The 23,728-nt window shown below is 39.7% G+C and overlaps 1 protein-coding gene across 6 annotated transcripts in view; it reads right to left on the bottom strand.

Moving 5' to 3' along the window:
- Positions 1–23,728, bottom strand: part of LOC143018161 (malectin) — a 397,497-nt gene that overhangs the window by 329,655 nt on the left and 44,114 nt on the right. The window lies entirely within an intron of this gene.

Here is a 23,728-nt window from a genome sequence, read left to right as displayed (position 1 = left end):
AGTATGGGGTGAAGCATTACATCCTGGGCATTTGTCCACAATGTGGTCAACCAGTCTCTTCTGGTAGCTTAGAAGGGCTGGGTGGTGGCTGCATCGCAGTCTGGCCAGGTGGACTCTGTCCTTTCGTCGGAGAGAGAATTCAGAGGGAATATCAGGGGGTCTGGCATGCAGCAATGTGTTGTCTTTTAGTATGTTAATGGAACAGTGAGTGATGTGATTATATGTTTCCGGAGGCTGGTATTTGGTGGTTTTGGAGAAAGAGAGTATTTGTGTATGATATAGATATTTGGGTGTTTTTTTGTTTGTTTGTTTTTATTTCTTGGTGTGTGTGGGTGTTCTGCTATGTAGTGTAGCAGGTGTGCTGTGTTTGTGGAGGCTGCAGCAAGTGTTTGTGTGCTTCTCATGTCAAGGTGATCTTTGACTTTGAGGACTTTAGTTTCATAGTGTAGGTGGCCTGTAGGCATATATGTGCAGCCTGTAATTGTTTTTAATGCTTTGTTTTGTATGGTTTGAAGGGTGTTAAGATGTGTCTCACTGAGATTAGGTGCTCATGCTGGACTTGCATAATTCATCACTGAGCATATGCATTGTTTGTATATTGTAGTATTAGTTTCTTTTTGTCCAAATGTTGTTTCAGTGATTGATTTAAGTGCACTGAGTCTAGGTGTGCATTAATTTTTTATGTTCATGATATGCTGTTTAAATGACATGGATGTATATGTTACACCAAGAATTTTCGGAGTGTGTGTGTGTGTGGTATTAGAGTGTTGTTGATATAGAGATGAGGAATGTACTTGTGTTCTTTTGTCCAGTTGGTGAGAAGTGTTGCTGTAGATTTGGCTGTTTGTAATAAACTATGTGTTGAGTGAATCAAGGTATGGCTGTATTATTTCTGTGGCTTTGTCTGTGTTACGATGTGTACATGTGATTGTTATGTCATCTGCGTAGGAAGAGATTTGTATTTCTGAGGTATCTGGTGTGGGTATATCATGCATGTACTGTATAGATTAAGGGGAGTCTGAACACCTAGAATCATTAAATTTTCATCCAAAAATCAAATTTTAGATATGGGCATATTTGAATAATATAAACATCCTAAAAGCAAAATATGAATGACTTTTTCCTCCCCAGCGTAATGGAGAGAGTTTAAAGGGCCCGGGAGGCATGTCAATTTAAATGGCTCATGCAAGAATAGGCCCTAGATATCTATAAATGTCTTGTTTTTGCTTGTCTTATTCCATGAAACAGCTATATTTTTGTATGTCTGGCATCAGCGTGACTTCCTCTTCCGTGTGGTGTGCACAGCACGCTTCAAGCCTAAGTTACCCATCAAACATCAGAATAGATTGATGTATAAACATTTCACTGACTGCGGCGACATTGTCTTCCTGTGTCACTGTTTGCCTTATTTCCTGGACATTACTACACTTACCAGATGTCCAATCATTAAATGCATCACAATGAAGAGGAAAACCAAAGAAAATATGAAAAAATTGTGCTAGAAGGAAGGCAAGGCGTGAGAGGCTTGGAGGAGGGACACTACCTCCTCGCGCACTACCACCACCACCACCTCCAATGCCAACACCATTTCCACCACCAAATACCACCACACCTGACAACACAGCTGACAAAGTGCTTTCTTCCAGATGAAGAGAAGAAGATGAGGAAAATTCAGGAGGAGGAAGAGAAAATAGCTGGCGAAGGAGAAACATACAGGGCTAGGATCATGCCTGTGTAGGATAATCAAACACATGTTTGGTAATTTGTCATTGCATAGAGAAGGTGCTTATTGCTGGTAAAAATAAACCACTCTGCAATGATTTGACAAAGTGATGATACCCCAGCGCAAAATCTTCAATTATGAAAAGGACCGTTTGGGGAATAACAAATACATTTTAATGTAATATATATAGCAGATATGTATATGAAAATATTTACTGTCAACTTAATCAATATACATTATATAATAATGTGTGTGAATAGAAAATGCACAATAAATAACAGAGATATACAATGCTGAAAACTTTAAACGCTCATATCTCAAAACCACAAATATTTGCAATTAAAAATATGCAAAAAAATTTCAATCAATTGTAGCAACCTGAATATGTTTCTGGTAGTGTATAACACATATATCTTTATTTCCACACCTGTTTTTTCTAATATCTTGAAAAACAGTGACAGGCTCCATCTAAGTGGAAAAAAAATGTGGAAAAAAGGAATGATCTAAGTGACCATACTTATGCCATCTATATCTCACATTGTATAGGGAATTTTTAAAAAAGCAGGCGTGAAAGTGTTTATAGGATCTATTATAAGTATTACCATAAAAAAGCAGTCTGTAGCACACACACAAAGAAAAAGTATGTATTCAATTATGTAAAAAAAAAAAAAAAAAAAAAAAAGTTATGATGTCAAAATGTAGCAAGTTCTTGCATTCACAATATATTTCTACCTATATTTTAAACAAAACCTGAAAGTTTCAAGTTGAAAGATCATAAACTTTTTTTTATATTAATGTTTTTGTTAAGGTGTTCAGTCCCACCCCCTTAACCACTTCCATACGGTGCCGCCTACGTAGGCAGCATGAGGAGCAAGTAGGTACTCGCTGATGCCAAAATCGCCATCTTGATTATATTTATTGTAGTTGTACCTACGTAATTTTAATTCTCTCTAAACTGGCTTCATCAGTTTTCTATGGTTATCAAAATACACGGGTGAAAGAGAACGGACAATTTAGCACTGACTTTATTTTTTATAATGCAATTATCATTTCAAGACATCGCACGTTGGGCAGCTAATGCTGCCAGACGTGCGATGTGCCCCGGAGGGAAGAGGTTAAAGACTGTGGGGGATAGAACAGAGACCTGTGGTACTCCATTCTTAATGTTTCTGATATGCAATGATTGGTCATTATATAACACATAAGCATTTCTGCTTGCCAGATAATTGGCCAGCCATCTTTTGGTGTTATTGTGCATGTTTGTGTTATATATTTTGTTTGTTATTTTGTGGCTGGGGATAGAATAAATCTTTTCACTAATGTCTAATGTTATAAGAAGTGTTCTGTGATGGGGCCTATCTGAGTTGATGCCATTTAATATTCTTTGTATGAGGTTTATTAGAAGAGTGTTTGTGGAGTGTAGTGGCCTAAAATCATGTTGTGATTCAGCATGGGGAATATGTGGTGTGATGAGCTGAAGCATGAGGCATTCAATGACTTTGGAGGGGGTGCAGAGAAGTGTGATTGGGAGGTGTGATGTTGGGATTGTTGGGTCTTTATTGGGTTTTGGGATTGGTGGTAGCAGTGGGGCACTAAGGAAATGACAGTACTGGGAGAGGGGAATGGGGAGAAATAAAAAAAGATGAGGTGCAAGTAGCTCTGGAAATGACAACAGGTAAGGCAACCTGGGTTAGATGGGTGTCATGCATACCTGAAGGAGGTACAGTATTAGTGAACTGGCTAGTGAGGTTGTTTAACCTCTTCAATATGAGTCATATTCTTGCACGCAGCATTGGTTGCCTAATGCACAATGCATCACACTCCTTGAATTATAAGATATAAAGTCACTGCTGTATTACCCATTCTCTTTCACTCTAAGTAATAATGACAGAAAATGTGATCAAGCCAGTTTACAGAATTCAGGGGTTACTCATTTACAACTACAATATATATATATATATATATATATATATATATATATATATATATATATATATATATGCATATATATGTAAATATATGTATATATATGTAAATATATCTGTATATGTGTGTATATATTATATATATAAATATACATATATATATATACATATATATACATGTGTATATATATATATATATATATACAGTATATACATATATATGTATATATATGTATGTATACATGTATATATATATATACATATATATATATGTATATATATACATATATATATATTTATGTATATATATATATAAAATCAAGAAGCCAATGCTGGCACCCACATATACCCACTCATGCATCATGATGCCTATTTAAAGATCATGGTATCAAAGAGGTTAATGTGTGTCTAAGGGGAGGGTAGAGTGCTGGAGAACTAGAGGAATACCTGTATAGTTCCACTTTACAAGGGAAAAGAGGACAATTGTGAATGTAGTAGTTTCAGAGGAATCAGTTTGTTGAGTGTAGTTGGGAAGGCTTATGGGAGGGTTTTAATTAAGAGGATTAGGAGAGGTACAGAGGGAGTAATTGGTGATGAACAGTGTGGATTTTAGAAAGGTAGGGGTTGTGTGGATCAGATTTTTGTGGTAAGGCAGATATGTGAGAAAGCTTTAGGAAAAGGTAAGGATGTTTTTTGGGCCCTTATGGATTTAGAAAAGGCTTATGACAGGGTAGATATGAAGGCGCTGTGGGAGGTTTTGCAGATATATCGGATTGGGGGAAAGCTGTTAACCCATCTAATCCGACAGGCATTACACAGGACTGTGTCGCAAACGTCTGACAGTCCTTAAATGGGACAGCTACTTTGAGCGCCAATAAAAACCACGCCAGCATTGGTAGCACTGCCATATTTGGTCATGAGGTAAAGCCTATGGTAGTACTGTCGGCCTGCAGCAAGCAGATTGCTCCTCGGCTCTAGCCAGCCAGTGTCCCTCCAACTTCCATGAGACATGTGTGCGTTGAGTGTTGCAGAGAGAATTATTTACATATTTACATATTTACTTATTTATGTAACTGTTATTCACAACTATGGCTCCTGGTGCTAAGAAGAAGCTAAAGTTTAGTGATAAAATGCAGGTGCGTATTGAATACAGTGGTAAAACATACGTAACTATAATCAGCCAAAATGAGTGAAAATACGTAAAACATGTGAAAACACATAAAAACATGAGCAGTGCCTTACATAATATAAGAATACACATAAAAACACCTCCCCCGAGCCAGCCATGCTTCCCCACATCATACCGTCTTCATAAAATACCACGCTGTACCTGTGCCAGAGAGGTGGAGAGTTGCCACTATCACAATCTTCTCCAACTATCGGTTATTATTCTGAGACAACCATGGTGAGTAGAGCAATAAACTCTTGTAGGATGATGGATTGTCATGTCTACTAACAGTAGAATTTTTTCCAGAGTAATTTGTAGTTGATTTTTTTTATGATAAATGCGGTCTAGGGGGTTGCGAATTTTGAGGCCATTGGCCCAGGCGGGTTAAGGGCAGTCAAGTTTTTATGAGAGTACTAGAGCCTATAGTGGGGGAGAAGAATACTACCAGTGAGTGTTCCCACTTGATATGTAAAAGGCAACAAAAACAGGATGGGGATAGGACTCAGTATCCTACACTCTGGTGCTTTCCAACCAGAACCTTAACCACTTCACTACGGGACTTAAATCTCATGGGCAGCAGCCAATGCCAGCCGTACGACATGTCGTAATAATACTCGCATCATAAAATATAGTCACGGCTTATATCGATCATTCTCTCTTTCACCCGTGAATTTTGAAAAACACAGAGAATGGGATTAAGAGCAGATTAGGGAGAATGTAAAAACACAGGGGCGACTACAATAAATATAATCAAGACTCCGATATGACAGCGTCGCGAATCCACTTGCTCCTCATGACGCCTACGTGTGCGGCACTGTATGGAAGGGGTTAAGGTTTGGGTCTTTTAACCTACTCATTCCGGGGCACATCGCATGTCTGGCAGCATTAGCTGCCCGACGTGCGATGTTGTGTCATAATAATCGCATTATAAAAAAATAAAGTCAGTGCTCAATCGTTCGTTCTCTTTCACCCGTGAATTTTGATAACCATAGAAAATATGATGAAGCCACTTTAGAGAGAATAGAGGTTACGTAGGTACGACTATAATAAATATAATCAAGATGCCGACGTCGGCATCATCGTGTACCCACTTGCTCCTCATGCTGCCTACGTAGGCGTCACCGTATAGAAGTGGTTAATGGGTATGGATGTGGTACAGATGAGAGTAAAAAGGGAAGAGATAGGCAGTATGTTTGTGAAAAGAAAATGGATGTGTTGGCATTGAGTGAAACTAAGTTGAAAAGAAGGGGCAAATTTGAGTTTGGGAGTGTAGTTGGGAGGGTGTCAGGAGTGAAGAGAGGATGTGGGAAAGAAGGGGTGGCTATACCAGAAAGTGAAGAGATAGGTAAACATGTGGTGGAGTGGAAAGGTTTCTTCAATGTTAATGTTGAGAGTAAAACTGGGAAGGGAGATTTGGGTTTTTGTAAGTGCATATGGGCCTGGTAGTGAGCAATGTGTAGAGGAAAGGGAGGCTTTTTGGATAGATTTAAATGAATGCATAGAGGGTTTAGGGAGAAATGTCAATGTACTGGTATTTGGAAATCTTAATGCTAGGGTAGGAAATGAACCAATAGACAGAGTGGTTTGGGAAGTGTAGAGTTCTAGGAAAAAACAGTAGTGGAGAGCTGATGGTGTAGATGTATCTGGATGCGTAGATGATGATAGTAAATACAGTGTATAGGAAGAAAGCAAAGCATAAGTACACATGAGAGAGGGTGAAGGATGGAAGGGTGGTAGATAGGGCTTTGATGGACTATATAATGGTAATTAGGAGAAGAGTACGAAGACTTTTGGATGTACATGTTCTAAGGGGAGAGAGTGGGGGAATATCAGATAATTCTTTGGTGAAAGGTAAGTTGAAAGTGGAGGATAGATGGAGAAAGAGGAAAATGAGGAAAAGGACAGAAGGTAGGGAGGTGCTTAGAGTGAATTGTTTAAATGAAAAAGAAAAGGAAGAGTACAAGAAGAAGCTGAGAGAGGAGTGGGAGGGAGTGAAGGATAGAGTAGAACTTGGAGTGGAGAAAGAATGGGGATGGTTCAAGGAAGGAGTCACAAGGTGTGCAAAGATGGTGTGTGGAACAAGGAGGATGGGAGGAAATAGAAGGAAGGGTAGTGAGTGGTGGGATGATGAAGCAAAGAAGGTTGCAGAAGAGCAGCGAGCATTCACAGATTGGTTACAAAATAGGACAAGGTAATCATATAAGAGATACAAAGAAAAAAAGAAGTATAGTATAAAATAAAGGAGGCAAAGAGGAGAGATGTGAAATCAGGTAAGAGTGTGAAAAAAAAAAATTGAAAGTAATAAAAAGATATTTTGGAAGGAAATTAACCCGTTGACTCCGATATGCCGCCCAGGAGGCAGCACTGGGGAGAACCGATATGCTGCCCGGGCGGCACGATATTCAACCCCTTACAGAAATTGCACTAGATTTGGTAGCACTTTCATACTTTTAGGGAAGTTTGTCTGACTTGTCAACACTGCCCAGAGAATGCTATGATGCCAGTAAGTGCTTTCATATACACGGTAGAGCGTTGATACACGTGGTGACTCGGGAGTGCTTTTTGCATATTATTTATCAGGATTATCTACCTCAATCAGTGTGATATTAGTGTAAACAGGCCTCAAGGAACTAAGCAGAAGCTTTTGTATGCGAGTGACAGTGATCCACACGATCGAGAACCAAAAACAGATGAAAGTGATTGTGATAGTGACACTCGTAGGCCACGCAGGGCTAGTGATGCTTCACAGCCACAACTTCGACCACAATCACAACCACAACCAGGCAGTGACATTGATAAATGTGCAGGATTGCTGAGCACGCCATAGCACGCTGCCCAATTCTGGTAGTAAAAGTTGCCGCTACTGATTCTAGCACAAGATCTACAACTTCTGACCTATCTCATGGCCATCCTAGAGTGGGTATATGATTTTTATGTGTCTTGGCTGATGCGCCTGAGTATTCCAAAGAAGTTAAGCATAATTTTATTCAATTTGGTAAGACTCGATTTTTCGGTCATAAATTCGTCATCAGAGACGAATTGATTTGAGGGGTCGTCGGATTTTATGGGTTAAGAGAGGAAGAGGAGGCTAATCAAGTAGAGAAAAAAAAGTAAAAGGTGCAGATGGAGATATAATAGAAGAGATGACAGCAAGAGGAAGATGGGCAGAGTATTTTAGGGAGTTGATAAATGTGAAGGAGGATTGGGAGGGAAATGTGCAATGGTAAGTGCTAAGAAAATGACAGTAATGATTGAGGAAAATGGAGAAAAAATAAGGAAAGATGAGGTAAAAGCAGTAATTAAAATTATGAGCAGGTAAGACACCTGGGTTAGATGGGTTTCATGCAGTGTCTAAAAAGGGAGACAGTGATGGTAGACTGGCTGGTGAGGCTGTTTATTGTTTGTCTAAAAGAGTGTAGAGTGCTGGAGGACTGCATGTATAATTCCACTTTACAAGGGAAAAGGGGACAAATTTGAGTGCAGTAGTTTCAGAGGGATCAGTTTGTTGGGTATAGTTGGGAATGCTTAGGGGAGGGTTTTGATTGAGAGGATTAGGAGAGGAACAGAGGGAGTAATTGGTGAGGAACAATGTGGGTTTAGGATAGGGAGGGGTTCTGTGGATCAGATTTTTGTGGTAATGCAAATATATGAGAAAGCATTAGGAAAAGGTAAGGATTTTTGGGGGCTTTTATGGATTTGGAAAAGGCTTATGACAGGGTAGACAGGAAGGCACTGTGGGAGGTATTACAGATATATGGGATAGGAGGAAAGCTCTTAAGATTAATCAAGAGTTTTTACAAGAGAGGTAGAGCCCGTGTTAGAATTAGAAATGGAGAGAGTGGTTTGAGGTAAAGGTAGGACTTTGCGAGGGATGTGTTATGTCGCCTTGGGTGTTTAATATATACAAGGATGGGGTGGTGTGAGAGATGGTTAAAGAAAATGGAGAAAAATGGGAGATAAGACAGTTATTTTTTGCTGATGAAACTGCACTTTTGGCAGGATCACAGGAGAAATTAAGGAAGTTAGTGACAGAGTTTGGGAAGGTGTGTGAAAGAGGTGAAGTTGAAGATAAATGTGGGTAAAAGTAAGGTGATGAGATGTACAAGGGGAGAATTTGGCAGCAAAGTGGAAGTGAGTATTAAGGTAGAGAGACTGGAGGAAGTGGATAGCTTTAGATACTTGGGTGCAAATGTGGTGGGAAAGGGAGGAGTGGAGGTGGAGATAGAATGTAGATTGAGTGAAGCAAGTGAATGGCTTGGGGGATAAAAATGTGTAATGAGAAATAGACATTTGGGAATGGTTGCTAAGAGGGGGTTGTATGAAGGAGTGAATGTACTGACAACACAGTATGGGGCAGAAACAAGGAACATAAGAGAGGAAGAGAGGAGTTTGAATGTTTTTGAGATGAGGTGCCTGGGAAGTATGGTAGAGGGGACTAGGTTGGATAGAGTGAGAAATGATGAGATAAGGAGAGCAGGGGTGGGAAGGGAGATGAGAGATAGGGTTGATGAAAGAGTATTGGGATGGTTTAGACACAGAGAAAATGAGTGAAGAAAGATTAGTAAAAGAAGTGTGGAAGGCTGAGGTGGAAGGAGTGATCATGAGGGGGCAACCAAGGACGAGACAGATGGATAGGGTAAATGGGGCATTATGAAGGAGGGGAACATCTGTTGAGGAAGGGAGAAGATAGAAGATGGGGATGAGTGGAGAATGGTTGTGTATGGTTAATGCTGTGATGCATGGGATTGGGTGGGGGATTGGGAGGGAGGAAGTGGGAATGATATTATGCCAGAAACTGAAGGGATTTCTCCCCATCTTCTCTTTTTCTGCGGCATTGCTGTGAATATGCTGTGTATTGCTACATTGCTTCTGACCCAGGACAGTGGGCAAGATGAAGGGATATCCTGTTATCCAGGAGCCGAAATAAAAGGGAGGGGGTGAATGGGCATGGATGGATGGAATGGGTGTGAGTGGATTTTATGCCTTTAATTTTTGGCTAACTCCCTTGTATGGGGGAAAAAGCTGTTGGTATATGTATGTAGTAGGGCCTGTGTTAGAATGGGAAATGGATAGAGTGAGTGGTTTGAGGTAAAGGTGGGACTGCATCAAGGATGTGTCATGTCACCATGTCTATTTAATGTTTACAAGGATGGGGTGGTGTATGATGGTACAGGCTATGGTGACGGGCAGGGGCCTGGAGATGGTTAAAGAAAATGGAGAAAAGTGGGAGGTGAGCCAGTTGTTGTTTGCTGATGACACTGCACTTGTGACAGGATCAGAGGAAGAATTAAGGGAGTTAGTGACAGAGTTTAGGAAGGTATGAAGTAGGAGAAATTTGAAGACAATTGTGGGTAAAAGTAAGGTGATGAGATGTACGAGGGTATAGGGTGGCAGTGAATTGGAAGTCTAAATGGAGAGAGGCTGGAGAAAGTGGATACTGTAGGTATCTGGGGTCATATGTGGCAGGAAAGGGAGGAATAGAATCAAATTGTAGATTGACAGAAGCAAGTAAATGTCTTCAGTTTTTAAAACTGTTATGAGAAATAGGCAACTGGGAATGGATGCAACAAAGAAGAGACTGTATGAAGGGGTGATTGTGCTGACAGCACTGTATAGAGCAGAATTAGAATTTAAGAGAGGCAGAGTGTAAAAGTCTAAATGAAATATTATTGGGATGGTTTGGACACATGGAGAGAATGAATGATGAAAGATTAGTATAAAAGGTGTGGAAGGCAGAGGTGGAGAGAGTGAACTTGAGGGGATGACCAAGGACAAGATGGAAGGGGTAAAGGGGGTAATGAGCAAGAGGGGAATGTCTGTTGAGCAAGGAAAGGAGAAGGCAGGAGATAGGGATGAGTGGAGAATGACTGTCTATGGATAATACTGTTATGCAAGGAAGGGAGGGATGGGGGGTAGGGGGTGCTTAACTAATATCAGCATTAGTAAAGAAGAAGTTATCAAGCAGATTGACAGACTTAAAGCTACAAAATCTCCGGGTCCGGACAAAATTTTTCCAAGAATGCTTAAAGAGTGTAAATTTGAAATCTGCGACCAGTTAACTGAAATATTCAATAAATCGGTAGACACTGGTTCTGTTCCAACTGCTTGGAGGCAGGCAAACGTTGTTCCTGTTTTTAAGAAGGGAGATAGATCGACCATAGGCAACTACAGGCCAATCAGTTTGACATCGGTTATAGGAAAAATGCTTGAATCAATAATAGTAAATAGACTCAGAGAACACATTGAAGGGCATAATTTAATTCATGATTCACAACATGGTTTCTCCAAAGGTAAGTCATGCGTGACTAATCTTCTATCCTTTTACACTAAGGTATATAAGGCGTCAGACAACAATGAAAATTACGATGTTATTTACCTTGACTTTAGCAAAGCGTTCGACAAAGTGCCACACAGAGACTACTAAATAAAATCAAAGCCCATGGCATAGGAGGAAAAGTGTTAGAATGGATTAGAGCTTGGATTAGTAACAGAAAACAGCGGGTCACCATAAATGGAATAAAATCTAGGTGGGGCAATGTTACTAGCGGGGTCCCCCAGGGCTCGGTTTTGGGTCCCTTGTTGTTCATTATGTATATAAACGACTTAGACAATGGGTTAAATAGTGATGTTAGTAAGTTTGCGGACGACACTAAAATAGGACGCCTAATTAGGTCAGGAGAAGACGCCCAGATTCTGCAGGATGATCTTAATAAACTGTTAACATGGTCGGTGAAATGGCAAATGAACTTCAATATCTCTAAGTGTAGCGTGTTAAACGTAGGGCTACACAACCCCGAAAATAGATACAACTTAGATAACACGTTTTTAGAAAAATCTGAGTGCGAGAGGGACTTGGGAGTTCTGGTGAGTCCGGACCTTAAAACCAGGAAGCAGTGCATTAGCGCCAGAAATAAAGCTAACAGAGCAATAGGCTTCATTGCTAGGACGGTAACGAATAGAAGTGCAGAGGTAATTATTAAACTCTATCTAGCGATAGTTAGACCCATCCTTGATTATGCGGTACAATTTTGGTCTCCGTCCTACAGAATGGACATAAATTCACTAGAATCAGTACAGAGAAGAATGACCAAAATGATACAAGGACTCTGAAATTTGCCTTACGAAGAGAGGCTTAGGCACCTACACTTACACTCTCTGGAAAGACGCAGAGTGCAGGGTGATCTAATAGAAGTGTTCAAGTGGATCAAAGGCTATAACAAGGGTGATGCAAATAAGGTCATCATAATAAAACAACAGGGCAGGACTCGCAGTAATGGGTATAAACTGGACAAATTTAGATTTAAGAAGGAAATAGGCAAGAATTGGTTTACAAATAGGGTGGTCGATGAATGGAATAAACTTAGTAACCACGTAGTAAGTGCTGATACTATCAGTTGTTTTAAAAAACGATTAGACAACTTTATGGATGGGGATGACAGGTGGTGATGGATACGGAGCTGCCTAGTGTAGGCCTTATGGTCTTTTGCAGTCTCCTTTATTTCTTATGTTCTTATGTGTTCGAGATAAAATGTCAAAGAAGTATGGCAGGAGTTACTAGGTTGGATTGAATGAGAAACAAGGAGGTGAGGAGGAGAGTGGGAGTGGAAAAGATGGCAGATAAAGCTGGTGAAATATTATTGGGATGGTTTGGACACATGGAGAGAATGAATGATGAAAGATTAGTATAAAAGGTGTGGAAGGTAGAGGTGGAGAGAGTGAACTTGAGGGGATGACCAAGGACAAGATGGAAGGGGTAAAGGGGGCAATGAGCAAGAGGGGAATGTCTGTTGAGCAAGGAAAGGAGAAGGCAGGAGATAGGGATGAGTGGAGAATGACTGTGTATGGATGATACTGTTATGCAAGGAAGGGAGGGATGGGGGGTAGGGGGTGCTTATGTGTGAATGATATTTTGATGCAGCCCGAAGGAATTTCTCTCCGTCTTCTCTTTTTCTTTATGAGGGGATGGATAGTGGGGGGCCTCTGATTAATTGAAATGGCCTTGCTGTGGATGTACCGTGTCTTGGTGAATTGTGTTTGACCCAGGGCAGTTGGTGGATGGAGGGATGACCCATCATCCATGAGGAGCTGAGATGGGAGGGATGGAGGGGTGGTGGGAGTGAAATGGGTGGGAATAGGTACATGCCTCTAATTTAGCTACCTCCCTTATTGAGGAAAAAACTCTTGGTATATATGTATATATATGTATTTACTTAGTTGTATTTTATGGGACGAGAGCTATGCTCGTAATAACCCATTTTCATATCTCTCCACATCCAGTTTGTTCTTAAAATCATGTATAATTCTGGCATTCACTTTTTCTCTGTTCAGTTTGTTTCAGACATCGATCACTCTATGTGGGAAGCTATTTTTTTTCAGGTCTCTTCTTTAACTGTCTTTAGTTTCTTTTCGTGTCCTCTTGTTTCTCTTCTGTCCCATTTTGATAAGTCGTCTCTATTGAGAATTTCCATCCCTTTCATAATTCTGAAAATGGTCAACAAATTGCCTCTTTCCCTTCTCTGTTCTAGTGTTGACAAATGTAATTTCTCCAATCTTTGTTCATATGTCAAATTTGACAGTGTAGGTGCCATTTTTGTTGTTGTTCTTTGGATTCTTTCTAATTTTTTTATGTTCTTCTTTGTGCTAGGTGCCCACATTGTTACAGCATATTCTAGTTTTGGTCTTATCAGTGTAACAACTATTTGTTTAACCCTCTCCATTGTGTTAGGGTGTATTCTATGGTCATACCCAGTAGAATGTTGCTCTAAGGTTCACCTCCCCCTTTAACTATCATTTCTTCTCAGATTATGTCTTTTGCATTGATTATGTCTTTTGCCTATGATTACTATGTTTCCACCCTCTTTCAGTGACTCGTTTAGCTCATTCATTGTTTCTTCCAGTAATTTAGAATGTTAGCTGTCTGACCACACATGGGTTTTTGGTGGTACATACACTGCTACAAATTTTCTGCTTTTCATCTTTTTGTTTGCAATTTTAATCATAATTACTTCTACACTGCCTTGACCTTTAATAATCTTTGTCACATTTAGACCTTTTTTGGTCAATATCATGACACTTTCTCCTTGCTTGTCTGTTCTATTTTTCACCCAGTAGTTATACAGATCATGTCCCACTATGCTTGTTGATAGTGGTCATTTCAATTTTGTCTCTATTATGCCCATGATATCATGTGTGTGTATATATATATATATGTTGATAAATTGTTTAAGACAAATGAGAGAGTGATAGGTGGGGAAGGGTAAACGAAGATGGGCTAAGAATACATTTATTGTTCTTACGTTTCGGTTATTATAACCTTCCTCAGAGAACTTGTTACAGAACATCTTGGTCACAACATTTATACCCGTAGTGGGGGAACTTGTGAAGCTTCGAGTGTCAGGTTTTTTCTAGCGCATTTAATATTAAGAGACTGGCTGCTTTAGATAGGGAATGATTTAAAAGCACACAGAACGTCCATCTCCCTGGTCCGCCACCTCGAAATATGCAACAACCTTCCCGAATGGAGTAAAGTTAAAATTTTACACAAAGGATTAAAAAAGAAGATGAGAAAGACAGTTGAAGCTGCACATATAAATGTCAAAGAAAATAATAACGACAGAGAAGGATTTATATGCCTATCTAAAGCAGCCAGTCTCTTAATATTAAATGCGCTAGAAAAAACCTGACACTCGAAGCTTCACAAGTTCCCCCACTACGGGTATAAATGTTGTGACCAAGATGTTCTGTAACAAGTTCTCTGAGGAAGGTTATAATAACCGAAACGTAAGAACAATAAATGTATTCTTAGCCCATCTTCGTTTACCCTTCCCCACCTATCACTCTCTCATATATATATATATATATATATATATATACATATATAGATATATATATATATATGTATATATATATGTATATATATATATATATAATATACATACATATATATATATATATATATATATATATATATATATATATTATGTGTGCTAATAAGAAACTGGTAACTTGTGTTCAATTATGCAAGAGTGACCACTGGGAAAGAGAAACTAAATGAAGCAGAGCACTTTGCATTAATGATGTAATATATGAAAAGGCTCTGCTTTGTTTAGTTTCTCTTTTCCAGTGGTCACTCTTACACATATATATATATATATATATATACATATATATATATGTATACATATATATATATATATATATATATATATATATATACACAGTGATGGTGGGCTGGATGGTGAGATTGTTTAATGTTTGTCTAAAAAAGGGTAGAGTGCCGGAGGACTGGAAGAGTGCATGTATAGTTCTGCTTTACAAAGGAAAAGGGGACACGTGTGAATGTAGTAGTTTGAAGTTTCAGAGGGATCAGTTTGTTGAGTGTAGTTGGGAAGGCTTATGGGAGGGTTTCGATTGAGAGGATAAGGTGTGGTAGTTGTTATTGGGAATCTTAGTGTTTACCTTAATTCAGGTAACTTTCCCTCAAAGTGTTATTTTCTTTGATTCAAAAGCCTTTCCTGAAACTTCGAACCACGCCTGTCGTAGCTTTAAATAAGATGCGATTAAACTCCCCTCCTCTTTATTTTGTTTCTTAAATCTATGTAACAATTTTGGTTTGATAAATCGGGAATTAACATTGAGATTATTTAAAGTAAATATTAACCCATGGCCTTCTGAGCTCTTTTTGAACTCGTAAGAGTCCCTTGGAATACTGTGCGTACTAACGTCTGAACAGTGGTCAGATTACCCTGAGCTGAGGACGAAGAAGGGCTTCTTTTTTGGAAACCTCTAACCAAGGGATCATGTCATCAGTTCAGAAGGCCTTCAAGATTTCAAATTTCTAAAGTATCTACATTTAGAGAATCTACGCTGGTTAAAGCAAAGGTGACCGGTAAATTCTCAAATGTATTCCTGAAATGTTTTCATAAAGGAGAAGAACAGAGGGAGTGTGGAACAGTGTAGGTTTAAGAAAGGTAAGGATTGCATGGATCATAATTTTTGTGGTAAGACAGATATGTGAGAAAGTTTTAGGAAAAGGTAAGGATATTTTTTGGGCCTTTATGAATTTGGAAAAGACTTATGACAGGGTAAACAGGAAGGCACTGTAAGAAGTATATGTATATAGCAGTCAAGAGTTTCTACAATAGTAGAGCCTGTTTAAGAATTAGAATTGGAGAGAGCGAGTGGTTTGAGTTAAAGGTGGGACTTCACTAGGGATGAGTTATGTCGCCTTGGCTGTTCAATTTATACATGGATGGGGTGGTGCGAGAGGTAAATGCAAAGGTACAGGTAGTCGTCAACTTATGACCGAGTTCGGTTCCAACAGACAGGTTGTAAGCCAATCTGGACGTAAGTCGGACTTTATATGTATATACAGAGTATATTACCCTTTATATATATACAGTCGCCGCAAAAAAAATCTATACATTTTTTCCACAAAAAAATCTATACACGGGATTTTATGAATAGATTTCACTTGATTTCCCACCATAATAAAAAGTGGGCGGAGTTACTGATGACGTGGGTGTGTAGAGCACGTCTTTTTACACTGTTCGCCAACACATCACGCTCCAGTGCGCTGCCAGCGCTAGATGAGAGAGGAGTCTATGCATGCTGCTATTTAGTGCCCTTTTGTTCACTTTTTCACTGACTTTGGTACCCTCTAACTCTCCTTCTGGTGATCAAAATGGGTCGTTCCAAGCTTTCAATGCAAGAAAAGGCCCGCGCCCTAGCTCTGTTAGAGCAGGGAATGTCTGTGATACGTGTTGCTGCAGACCTGCAGGTGACAAGAATGTTCATTTACAGCCTGAAGAAAGCAGCCGCCACACACCCTCCTGGTACGGTACCACCAAGAAAGCCAGGCTCTGGAGCCCCAAAGAAGACATCTACTCGCACTGACAAGATCCTAAAACGAGAAGTGATGTCAGATCCATGTATAACAGCTGTTAGTCTGAAGCAAAAACATTGCTGTAAGAACGATCCAACATCGGCTGCAGAAGGACCTCAAAATGCCAGTTCAACGTGCCGCCAAGAAGCCCCTGCTCACAGAGGCAATGAAGAAGAAACGGATTGATTTCTGTAAGAAATACAAGGGCTGGACATCAGAGCAGTGGCAGAAGGTGATGTTCAGTGATGAAAGTACCTTCAGGCTGATCAGGGGCGGCTCCAAGATCGTTCGTTGCCTCAGTGATGTGTCCAGATTCAACCAGCGGTACACAGTTAAAACAGTGAAACACCCAGACAGTGTGATGGTGTGGGGTGCCTTTAGTGGTAACAAGGGCAGGGGTGGACTATATTTCCTCCCCAAGAATGTGACCATGAAAGGGAGCATTTATATCAATGTTTTGAGGGATCACATGCTAGAATTTTGGGACATCCATGAGTGTGATCATTTCATGCATGACGGTGCCCCTGCCAATAGGTCTAAGGAAGTGATAAAGTTCTTTAATGACAACAATATCAGTGTTATGGAGTGGCCAGGCAATTCCTCAGACTTGAACCCAATAGAAAATGCCTGGAATCTGATGAAAAACGAACTGGAGAAATCGCGACCCACCAGTATTCCAGACCTGAAGGAGGTGCTGAAGAAGATCTGGGTCACTATGGACAGCACCTACTTCACCAAACTCGCCTCTTCAATGCCCAGAAGGATCCAGATGGTACTCAAGAACAAGAGGAACATGACAAAATACTAAATGTATCTCTTAAGTGGAAATAAAGCACATGTTAGTTGTACTTTTGAGTTTTATTGTCCAAAAGTCCTTAGTGTATAGATTTTTTTTTGCATCGATAGTATATATACATATATATTACCCTTTAAATATTATTTTTGTTAATGTATATAAATATTGTATTTTATATTTAGCATACTGAAATACTATCTTTGAACTATGTTGTATAGTATTTTTTAACCTTTTTATAATTCTATCTAATTTTCTTTGGGAAACGTAGCCTAGGCCTATGCATACTGAATAAAATCCTATCATCTTTGACCTATGGTATTTAATACTGTATTTTTTAATCTTTTTATTATTTTATCATCAGACTTTTTTTAGGAAACATATGCATACTGAATAAAATCTTATTATCTTTGAACTATGTTGATTAATACTCATTAACTTTTTTATAATTTTTGTTACAAAATGTAGCCTAGGCCTATGCATACTGAATAAAGTCTTGTCATCTTTGACCTACAAATACTTTTTTGATCGTTAAATTAAAATCATTGCAAGGCAAAATTAGGAATTTTTTTTATTTCAAAACACATTCTTTTCATTTACATATTGTACTGAAAATATTGTTATCGACAACAGACTAGGCATAAACAAAGTTTACCGTTACATTTTATTAATCGCAAAATATAAAAATACAAAATGCTGTACCAAACATATTGTTACCGACAACAGACTAGGCATAAAAAAGTTTTACTGTTACATTTTATTAATTGAAAGACATACATACATATACCAAAGGCTTTTTCCCACTACATGGGGGGTAGCCAAAAAGAAAAATGCATAGAAACCACTCCGACCCATTCCATTTCCAATATGTTCCACTTCCCTCCACCCTCCCTCTTATCTTGGCACCTCCTGGATGACGGGTCATCCCTGCATCCTGTCCACTGCCCTGGGTCAGAAGCAGTGTCGCAAGACACAGCACATCCACGGCAAGGCCGCTTCATAAATTCGGTGACCCTCCCTCTCCATCCCCTCATGCAGAAAAGGAGAAGACGGGAAGAAATTCCTTAGAGCTGCACCAAATTTTTTTCTCATACATACTTCCTCACCCCCCATCCCCCACCCACTCCCCCTCATGCATCACAGCATCATCTATACACAACCCCTCTCCATTCACCCCTATCTTCTGTCCTCTCCCGTCCTTCCTCAACAGACATTCCTCTCTTTTGTAATGCCCCTTTCACCCCATCCATCCATCTCATCCTAGGACGCCCCCTCATATTCACTCCTTCCACCTCTGCCTTCCACACTTCCTTTACTAATCTTTCTTCACTCATTCTTTCCATGTGTCCAAACCATCCTAACACCCTTTCATCAACCCTATCTCCCAGCTCCCTTTCCACCCCTGTTCTCCTCCTCACCTCCTCATTTCTACCTCTATAACCCCTAACATACTTCTCAGACATTTCATCTTAAACACATTTAAACTCCTCTTCTCTTCCTCTCTCATGTTCCATGTTTCTGCCCCATACAATGCTGTTGGCACAATCACTCCTTCATATAACCTCCTCTTAGCATCCATTCCCAGATGTCTATTTCTCATTACACTTTTTAATCCACCGAGGCATTTACTCGCTTCTCTCAATCTACATTCTACCTCCACCCCCACTCCTCCCTTTCCTGCCACATTCGCACCCATGTATCTAAAACTATCCACTTCCTCCAGTCTTTCACCCTTAATGCTCACCTCCAGCCTGCTGTCACTCTCTCCCCTTGTACATCTCATCACCTTACTTTAACCCACATTCATCTTCAGCTTTCTTCTTTCACACACCTTCTCAAACTCTGTCACTAACTTCCTCAATCCCTCCTCTGATCCTGCTACAAGCAGTGTCATCAGCAAACAACAACTGGCTCACCTCCCACTTTTCTCAATTTTCTTTAATCATCTCCAACCCCTGACCCACTACCCTTGCATTCACCTCTCGCACCACCTCATCCATGTAAAGATTGAACAGCCAGGGCGACATAACACATCCCTAACCAAGTCCCACCTTTACCTCAAACCATTCACTCTCTCCATTTCTATTCCTAACACAAGCTCTACTACTCTCATAAAAACTCTTGACTGCTCTTAACCTCTTCAGTACGGGCCTTAAATCTCGCGGGCAGCAGCCAATGCCAGCCGTACGACGTGTCGTAATAATACTCGCATCATAAAATATAGTCACCGCTTATATCGATCATTATCTCTTTCACCCGTGAATTTTGTAAACCATAGAGAATGTGATTAAGGGCAGTTTATAGAGAATGTCAAAACGCAGGGGCGACTACAATAAATATAATCAAGACGCCGATATGGCAACCTCGCATATCCACTTGCTCCTCATGACGCCTACGTATGCGGCACCGTATGGAAGGGGTTAACAGCTTTCCTCCTATCCCATATATCTGCAGTACCTCTCACTGTGCCTTCCTGTCTACCTTGTCGTAAGCCATTTCCAGATCCATAAAAGCCAAAAAAACATCCTTACCTTTCCCTATAGCTTTCTCACATATCTGTCTTACCACAAAAATCTGATCTACACAACCCCTACCCGTCCTAAACACACACTGTTCCTCACCAATTACTCCAGCTGTTCCTCTCCTAATCCTCTCAATCAAGATCCTCCCATAAGCCTTCCCAACTACACTCAACAAGCTGATCCCTCTGTAACTACTACACTCACACTTGTCCCCATTTCCCTTGTAAAGCGGAACTATACAGGTATTCCTCCAGTCCTCAGGCACTCTATCCTCTCTCAAACAAACATTAAATAAGCTCACCAGCCAGTCCACCATAACTGTACCTCCTTTCTTCAGACATTCTGCATGGCATCCATCCAGACCAGGTGCCTAACCTGCTCTCATCATCTTAACAGCGGCTTTCACTTCATCCTTCCCTATTTCTCATCCATTTTCCTCACTCATCACTCTCATTTTCTTAGCGCTTCCCACTGCAACTACCTTTCCCTCCCTATCCTCCTTCACATTTAGCAGCTCCCTAAAATACTCTGCCCACCTTTCTCTCACTGCCTTCTCTTCCATTATCATCTCTCCATCTGCACCTTTTACCTTTGCTTCTCTACTTGATTCGCCTCCTTTTTCTCTTTTAATTTCCTTCCAAAACATCTTTTTATTACTTTCAAAATTTCTGTCATACTCTTACCCCATTTCACATCTGCTCCCCTCTTTGTTTCCTTTATCTTATGCTTAGCTTCCCTTCTCTTTACTTTGTACCTCTCATACGATTCCTTCGTCCTAATTTGCAGCCACTCTATGAATGCCTGCTTCTTCTCTTCTACACCCTTCTTTGCTTCCTCATCCCACCACTCACTACCCTTCCTTCTTTTTCCTCCCGCCCTCCTTGTTCCACACACCATCTTTGCACACCTTATGACTCCCTCCTTGAACCATCCCCATTCCTCCTCCACTCCTATTTCTACTCTATCCTTTACTCCCTCCCACTCCTCTTTCAGTTTCTTCTTAAACTCACTCTCCTTTTTTCCTCATTTAAGCAGTTCACTCTAAGTACCTCTCTACCTTCTGCCCTTTTCCTCTTTCTCCACCTATTCTCCACTCTCATTTTACCTTCCACTAGACATAAAAATACAAAATGAAAGGCAAAATTAGGAAAAAAGTTATTTCAAAACATTCTTTACGTTTACGTACTGTACCAAATATATTGTTATCGACAACAGACTAGCCTAGGCATAAAAAGTTTTACTGTTACATTTTATTAATTGCAAAACATATAAAAATACAAAAATACAAAATGCAATTCAAAATTAGGAAACATTTTACTTCAAACAAACAAAATGAAAGAATATTTAGCTGGCTGGGATGCAGATGCTGCCGGCAGCCTCCCAAAACTATTGTATTTGCGTCTTACGGTGTGCAGAGTAATTGTACTGCACTGGCAGGCATAACATTGCAATTCTATTACTCTATTAAATGTTAAATATTATTGCACTATCTTGTGGTCGCAAAGTTGATTAGTTGTAAGTCGACGACTACCTGTAATGGGCTAGGAATTGGAGATAGTTAACCACTTCAGTACGGAACTTAAATCTCGCGGGCAGCAGCCAATGCCAGCCGTACGTGTCGTAATAATACTCGCATCATAAAATATAGTCACCGCTTATATCGATCGTTCTCTCTTTCACCCGCGAATTTTGAAAACCATAGAGAATGGGATTCAGGGCACATTTGAGAGAATGTAAAAACACAGGGGCGACTACAATAAATATAATCAAGACGCCAATATGGCAGCGTCGCGAATCCACTTGCTCCTCATGACACCTACGTGTGCGGCACCGTATGAAAGGGGTTAAAGATAATGGAGAAAAATGGGAGATGAGCTAGTTGTTGTCTGCTGACGACATTGCACTTATAGAGGGATCAGAGGAGGAATTAAGAAAGCTATGTACTTTGGGAAGGTGTGCAAAAGAAGGAAGTTGAGGATAAATGTGGGTAAATGTAAGGTGGTGAGATGTACAAGGAGAAAGGATGGCAGCAAATTGGAAGTGAATATTAAGGGAGCATCGCCAGTGATCATTCGAAAAATTCTGGTATATGAGCAAATTTTAGGTAAACATTTCAAAAGAATCTCTATATTGGTAACACTCATACAAAGTTATACAACTGTATTTTGTTTCTATTTTTTTTTATACAGCATAAGAGATAAAATATTGGCAACCTCTGGCAACCCCATTGCATAAAAAAGATTCTGTATATTGAAATAGCATCAACATTTCTATAGCTATTTCATTTTTTGCTACAGAATTGTGTTTATGGAGATATTTGGCAACTCCCATCAGCATACCCCACAAAGACAGTGAACAGGGCACCAGTACTCTTGAAAAGGTCAAAGTAAGGTGTCGTTGAGCCTGGCACTCTCACCATATGCAACAATTTTGATTCCTCACCCTGTACTGTTGCTGTGATGATGGAAAAATAAATAAAAAACAAGAGAGTGAGGCAGAATATAGAGATGGCCTGTGAGTGCCTAAAATAGAATCAAGAAGGAAAAAGAAAGAGGAGAAAAACAGCACAGCTGCACCCAGCACTCTGCAAGCATCTACTAGCCATGCCCACCTTACACCTCCTCCACCCATGCCACGCCACTCACCCTCACCTCACCAGCAAAGAAAAGGAAATTGGAGATTTTCTATACATCGCAACCATCAAACAAATGATCGCTAAAATTTAAATCCCCCGTCTTGTAAAGTTTATGTTTTTATTCTTTCTGTTGTAATATCTGGTTGTTCTTTATGGGTTTTTGTAATTTTTGTTTCATCTGAAAGAAACCGTGCTCTTTATTTTCTACGGTAAAAAATAAAAGCAATTTTATTTTTTTTTATTTTTGAAACCTGAATTTTGCAGCATTTTTTAATCATTCAGAGAAACAAGTTAATAAAAAAAATCAAAGGTATTAATTTGATAAAATATATTCAATATTTTTGTTTCCGACTCTAAGCTTTCATTTCATACCAAGCTGAATGATGTGGAAGGATTAGAGCTTCACTAGAGCTCACTATATCTTCACTATGCCTTATACATACATGGGAGGAACACAATACCCTGAGGAATTATACATTAATGTAAGGGGTAATTATACCCAAGTTCATTAAATACATATTTGAAAATCTAATTTCACCTACTCTATAAAGTGATGCAACACTCCCTTAATGGAGACTGGAGGAAGTGGATAGATTGAGATATTTGGGGGCAAATGTGGTGGGAAAGGTAGGACTGTGAGAATAAACACCGCGTGAGATCGAAACCTTTATTGGTACGACGTTTCGCTTGTTACAGCTTTTTCAAGTACAGACATGGCAAAGGTAGGAGTTGAGGTAAAATGTAGATGGAGAGAAGCAAGTAAATGTCTTGGTGGATTCAAAGTGTAATGAGAAATAGACATTTGGGAATGGATGCTAAGAGGTGATTGTATGAAGGGGTGATTATACCGACAGCACTATATGGGACAAAAACATGGAACATAAGAGAGGAAGAGAAGAAAAATTTAAATGTCTGAGGTGAAATGCCTGAAAAAACTTGGTAGGGGTTAGTAGGCTGGATAGAGTGAAAAATGAGGTGAGGAAGAGAGTGGGGGTGGAGAGGGAGTTTGAGGGTTGATGAAAGAGTATTGGGATAATTTGGACACATGGAAAGAATGAGTGAAGAAAGGTTAGTAAAA

The sequence above is a fragment of the Oratosquilla oratoria genome, chromosome 34 (assembly GCF_046742065.1).
Source record: "Oratosquilla oratoria isolate Oo_2021 chromosome 34, ASM4674206v1, whole genome shotgun sequence".
NCBI classification, from domain to species: domain Eukaryota; kingdom Metazoa; phylum Arthropoda; class Malacostraca; order Stomatopoda; family Squillidae; genus Oratosquilla; species Oratosquilla oratoria.
This window is presented reverse-complemented; position numbering and strand designations above follow the sequence as displayed.